A 6,000-nucleotide genomic window follows, 5' to 3' on the forward strand; every position below is an offset into this window, starting at 1 on the left:
TGGATAGGATGCCAGAAAGATAATGCTGTCCTCTCTGACAGTTATACAGGGATGATGCTCTGACCTCCATGCAATTGTGTCTTGCTTCAGTGAAAATTATTGTGTCTATATTTCCAGAGGGCTTTTTGTCCAAAATCACAATTGTTTGGTTTATTTAACATTTTTTAGATTGTGCAACTTCCCTTGGTAAGTCCAGTGAGGATTACTTAAAATACATTCATAAAATCATCACAACAATAAAATAAAAACAATAATAAATCATAAAAGTGGGTGGAGATCAAATCCATTGTTTTTGTTGTCTATGTATTGTTATTGAGTTTAACATACAATATTTTATGATGTTATTGCAATAAATTTGGCATGCTAATTTTTATCTTTTGTACATAACTTTGGGCAATTGCTTTTATCTGTAAAGATATTTAAAAATGCTTAATAAAACATATATACCTAATATAAATGTAAACAATATTATTTATATGCCAATGAACATGTTTGAGACTGAGATGCTGTAGGGAGATATCCCATGTTTTACCACTGAAAGCACCAAATATGAATCATAATAGCTAAAAAGTATGCAAATAAGTATACTGACAGGCCAAAAAAAACATTGTCACAGCTAAAGAAAAGAAACTTTGCCCAGATGAGAAATTTAAATGAGCACTGAAGGATGCTTATCAAGATCTGCCTGTTTGTAGGAGCCTGTGTAAATAAAACCAAGGCCGAGGGATATCCAGGGGTCAGAAGGAACCCCACCCTTGGATGAAGGGGGAGCATTCTGAAATAGAGAAAATGCGGATTCTGACATACAGCTTGGCATACTAACAAGGCAGGACACCCCCTTCCACCCCCTGAAGAAAAGGGGAAGGGGAAAAGACCTACAATGCGTCAAAGATCCTCCATCTACTACATAATTATGCATGAGCTTATGCATATTTATCAGCTGAAAAGTATAAGAGGGGGCAAATAAGGAGAAAATGGGAATGAACCTGAAGCAGCCCAGTACTACCTGCTATCGAGGAGGGAAAAGACTAGATCTGGCCAGGAGACTGGAGAGAGGAGATGCCCTGCTTATGGGCATGAGGTGGTGAGGAGCAGAGAGCAGCCCAGTAGCTCTGCCAGTACCAGACCCTAAAGCAAGCCCCCAGATAGTCTGCCAGCTCTGCTAATACCAAACCCAGAAGCAAGCCTTCTCCTCTGCCCACATTCTCTAGACCTCCAGCCAGAGCCTATTTCAGAGGTGAACAGAGAGATATCACCAGAAGTTGGGATCAGGGGTAAGTAAGTTAACTATAAGTATTAATATTTTAAGCAGACTAAGGTTTATGGCATGTTTGAAACCATCCATAGCACAGAAATTTCTTTAGGGTAAATTGGTGCTTAGTGACCAGGATGTTAGAGACAAAAATTGTTATCGTCTAAATGCTAAATCCTGCCAAATCTGCTAAATAAAAGTCTAATTCTGAGGAGAACACATTGTCTTATTCCTAAACTTAAGATCGTGAAGTGAAGTGGGAAGGGAACTGGAAGTGTCCTGTAGCAGACAGGTCCCTGCATCCCTAAACTTACCTACAATGGCATGGTAAGATTAGGTTGTCATGGCCTTTATGGGCATTCAACAATTAGCTGTCAAGGAACTGGTACAAAATAAAGAAATTAAAAGAATATCTGATAAAGAGGTATCTTTTGAAATTCTTGTATTAAGCCAAAAGGCTTCTATAAGTGTTTTATTGATAACTAACTTACAGGATCAGTTATCAAAATGTGTTATGGCGTTAACACCATGCAAAAAGTATAGTAGTGTATGGCATGAATGTAAATTTTTGAGGTTGGTGGGATCTGGGGAGGAGTTTGGGAGGGTGTTAGTTAAATTACGGGCCATACCATGCCGAGCAATAGCATAAGGCATGCTATCACATAGTTTTAACACCGGAAATAACTACAGCTTTTTCCCTGGCATTAAGCTGTGTGATATGTCCAAAATGGCCATAACACAATTTGCAATAAATTTTTAGAATTGCATTTGGCCTTGGGAGGAAGAGGAGAGATGGAGAGAAGGGGAGAGAGGGAGGGGGGGAGAGAGAGAGAGAGAGAGACTCTGGGGAGGGCCTCACTGTGTGCACCTATTTAGATCTCTATAGGAGGGCCACCTGATAGGTCGAGGTGAGGTGTTAGTGGTAGTTTAGGGTTTAGGGGCCAGTTTTGCATGTAGAGTAAGATGTACGAACAGCACAATACACCTTGGTGAAGATTTGATGTCATTTGGAGTGAGAAAAGTCTCACAAAGATGAAATTTGTACTATGCTCTCTCATTCTAGCTTGATGGTACCCTGTTATAGAGTCCATCAAGCTATGGTAAGAGAACTTACTAGAAATTTCATCTTTGTGAGACTTTCCTCATTCCAAAGGATGTCAAATCTTCACCAAAGTATACTGTGCTGTTCGTACATCTCACTCTACATGTGAAACAGGCCCCTAAACCCTAAACCACCACTAACACCTCACCTCGACCTATTAGATGGCCCTCCTATAGAGATATAAATACTTCACTACTATGAAGGCTTTATAGATTAGATATCTTTCTCTTTTTTTTTCTCTCTCTCTCTCCCTCCTCTTAGTGAAAAATAGGGATTCTCACAGTGCATGCTAAGTTTGCCATGCAAAGCAGTAAGTTACTATGTGGTGTGACCTTCTTTGTGAATGATGGGGTTAGAACTGTGTTATTATTTGGAAAGAATTCAAAATTCTCTTAAATTCAAAATTAATCTTTTCTTTTTATCTAAGGACATCTTTATGTTTATGTGTGTATTTATTATTTCTTAATGAATCACATCTTATTACAATTGTAAAACAGAACAATGCACAATCAAAATGTAGTAGAAAAATAACACAGGGAAACTAGCTTAAAAGCAAACTAATATGAATCACAAATTAAAACATTAATTAACATATTAGAGAAATGCAACCTCTTAAAATAATAATGCCAATAATATAAAACAAATAATAAAAGGAAAACTAAAACAAGACATAAATAATAAAATACTAAAATAAAGAAAATATAAAATAAAAAAGTAGTAATTTAAAAGTTACGTGGGATCAAGATGAGGGTGGGCTTGTTATACTTCCTCTTACTTTCATATTAGATTCTAACAAGGATTGGGCTTTAACAATGTGGTGTTTTTTTTAAGATACAAAGTAACATGATGGCAGGAAAAGACCATACAACCTACCTAGTTCTCCTACCCATACCAACTATTCAGCTTTATAATCTCCATCACTTCCACAAAGATCCTCTGTTTTTCCCATGCTTTCTTGAATTCAGATACTGTCCTTGTCTCTACCATATCCATGGTGAGGTTGTTCTATACATATACTGCTCTCTCTGTAAAGTAATGTTTCCTTACTTTAAAAGTCTACCTCATTTCACCCTCATCCCATGACCCCCTCATCCTACAGCCTCTTTTCCTTTGAAAGAGCCTGCCCCCCTCCCCCCTCCAAATCCTTTGCATGTAAATCTTGGGGGTATTTAAATGTCTCTATCATATCTCCCTATCCCTCCTTTCCTCTCAGTTATACATGTTTAGATCTTTAAGTCTGTCCCAATGTGCTTTAGAACAAAGACTACTGATCATTTTGTAGCCACCTTCTGACCCAACTCCAATTGGTTTATATCCTTTTGAAAATGAAGTTTCCAGAACTGAAAAAGAACTCAGTATTACACAATTGCAATGTCAGTTTTTTTCCCCTGCTGTTCAAGAAATGCCCAAGCTTGGAAGAGAAAGATTTTTTTAGTTGTGCCAGGACATTATTAATATGGGGGCTTCATTATCAATGAGTTATCCAGGCCAGATTTCTGATTTTCTATCTGCCCAAATCCATGATACAAGTATTTAGATGAATCCTTTCTCTTCTTCTACTATTTTATCTTCATTAATGGCCCTTTGGGTTTTTATCTGAGCTTAGGGATTAATATTGCAAGTGCTTAAATATTCTCTTTAATGTCCAGTTGACAAATATTTCTTTTTGTGAATTTTGATATTTTTGCAATAATTTATTTGTACTATTCATGTCCTCCATAGATATTGGACTTAAACTTAACCAGAGCTGATTTTTTTCTCTCTTTAGGGCTGATACAAAAAGAAGCACGGAAGAGCCGGCAAGCACCTGCTTTCCCGACACGCGCACAGGCCACTCTCCTGGGCGCGCAATTCAGTATCGGCCCGCATGGAAATGAGGACCCGCAGTAAAAGGAGGCGCTAGGGACCCTAGCGCATACCTAGCGCCTCCTTTTTGACAGAAGCGGCGGCTGTCAGCGGGTTTGACAGCCGACGCTCAATTTTACTGGCGTCGGTTCTCGAACCCGCTGACAGCCACAGGTTTGGAAAATGGACGCCGGCAATTGAGCGTCTGTCTTCCAACCTTTTTTTTTTTTATTTTTTGGGCCCTCCGACTTAATATCGCTATGATATTAAGTCGGAGGGTGTACAGAAAAACAGTTTTTTCTGCTTTTCTGTACACTTTCCCTGTGGTGGCCAAAATTAATGCCTGCCTTTGGCAGGCATCAATTTCTGAAAGTAAAATGTGCGGCTTCGCTGCATATTTTACTTTCGGTATCGCGTGAGAATAACTAATAGGCCAAACGTGGGCTAACTGTGCGCTCCACCAGAGCACACTTTACTGTATAACCCCAAAAGTGACCATTTGTGAGAGAGGTTCTCTTTTACTTTTATCAGCTTTTTTGGCATCTCAGTTTAAGTGATGACATTTTTTATATATATTTTATATTTGTAAAATATATTTTAAAAAAGAATATTTTTTATTTTTGCTTTATGGTAAGTGGTCATGACATCAAAATCATTAGTGGGAAATAAAATAGGCTAAAACAAACTCTGGTCTAGAAACAGAGAAATTAACTTTCAAACCTATCTGTGGTACAATATTTATGTGTGTAAGTAAATGTGCAGAAATTTATGCCAGTATTTTATAAACTGTGGGCCAGAGTTTAAAAACTACGCCCAGGCGTAGATTTGTGCGCACAACCCGGCGCGCACAAATCTAAGCCCGATTTTATAACATGCGTGCGCAGCTGCATGCATGTTTTAAAATCCAGGGTTGGCGCGCTCAAGGGGGTGCACAATTGTGCAACTTGCGCGCGCCGAGCCACGCAGCCTTCCTCCGTTCCCTCCAAAGGAACTTTCCTTCTGCCCCCCCACCTTCCCCTCCCTTCCCCTACCTAACCCGCCCCCCCCAGCCCTACCTAAACCCCCCCTTACCTTTAATTTTTAAGTTGCACCTGCCTCTGGGTAGGTGTAGGTTGCGCGTGCCAGCGACAGCCGGACTGCGATCCCGGGCACAGCGGCAAATGGCCGCTGTGCCTGGAGGCTCCAGCCCCACTCCGCCCCGCCCACTCCCCACCCATTTTTTCAAGCCCCGGGACATACGCGCGTCCCGGGCTTGTGTGCGTCCCGAGCCTATGCAAAATAGGCTCGGCGCACGCAGGAGGCTTTTAAAAGGGTTACGCGCGTATATTACGCGCGTAACCCTTTTCAAATCCACCCCTGTGTGTGCACTCACAAACTAATAAAACTAAATGTATTTAAAGTTTGAAGTAAGGAGTCCTTAGCATCTTGGTAAACCTGATTCAACCCACGGTATGCTGAGTTTTAGGTCTATTCCCTTTCTCCAACGCATATTAAATTACCGGCTTCATTACAATAGGTTTGAGGCTCATTATTCCTTTCAGACATGCAGAGTCTATTGATATCAGTAACATCTAGAACTGGTGGAGGATCTGCATAGAGCACACTTATAGTATGTCAGCAGCACAATCTAAGGAAAAGAGATCAAAATCAATTGCCTGCCCTTTAATCATGGTTTGGCCCCATTTAAATATTCTCTCAAAGATGTACACAGGTGGGCTCCTTATGAAAGAACAAAAAGCTTTTATTAGATTTTTTAAAAATTGTCAATGGCTTTAGAAGTTTCAAAGCATGATAAACTGCA

Source organism: Rhinatrema bivittatum, chromosome 9 (genome assembly GCF_901001135.1).
Source record: "Rhinatrema bivittatum chromosome 9, aRhiBiv1.1, whole genome shotgun sequence".
NCBI classification, from domain to species: Eukaryota; Metazoa; Chordata; class Amphibia; order Gymnophiona; family Rhinatrematidae; genus Rhinatrema; species Rhinatrema bivittatum.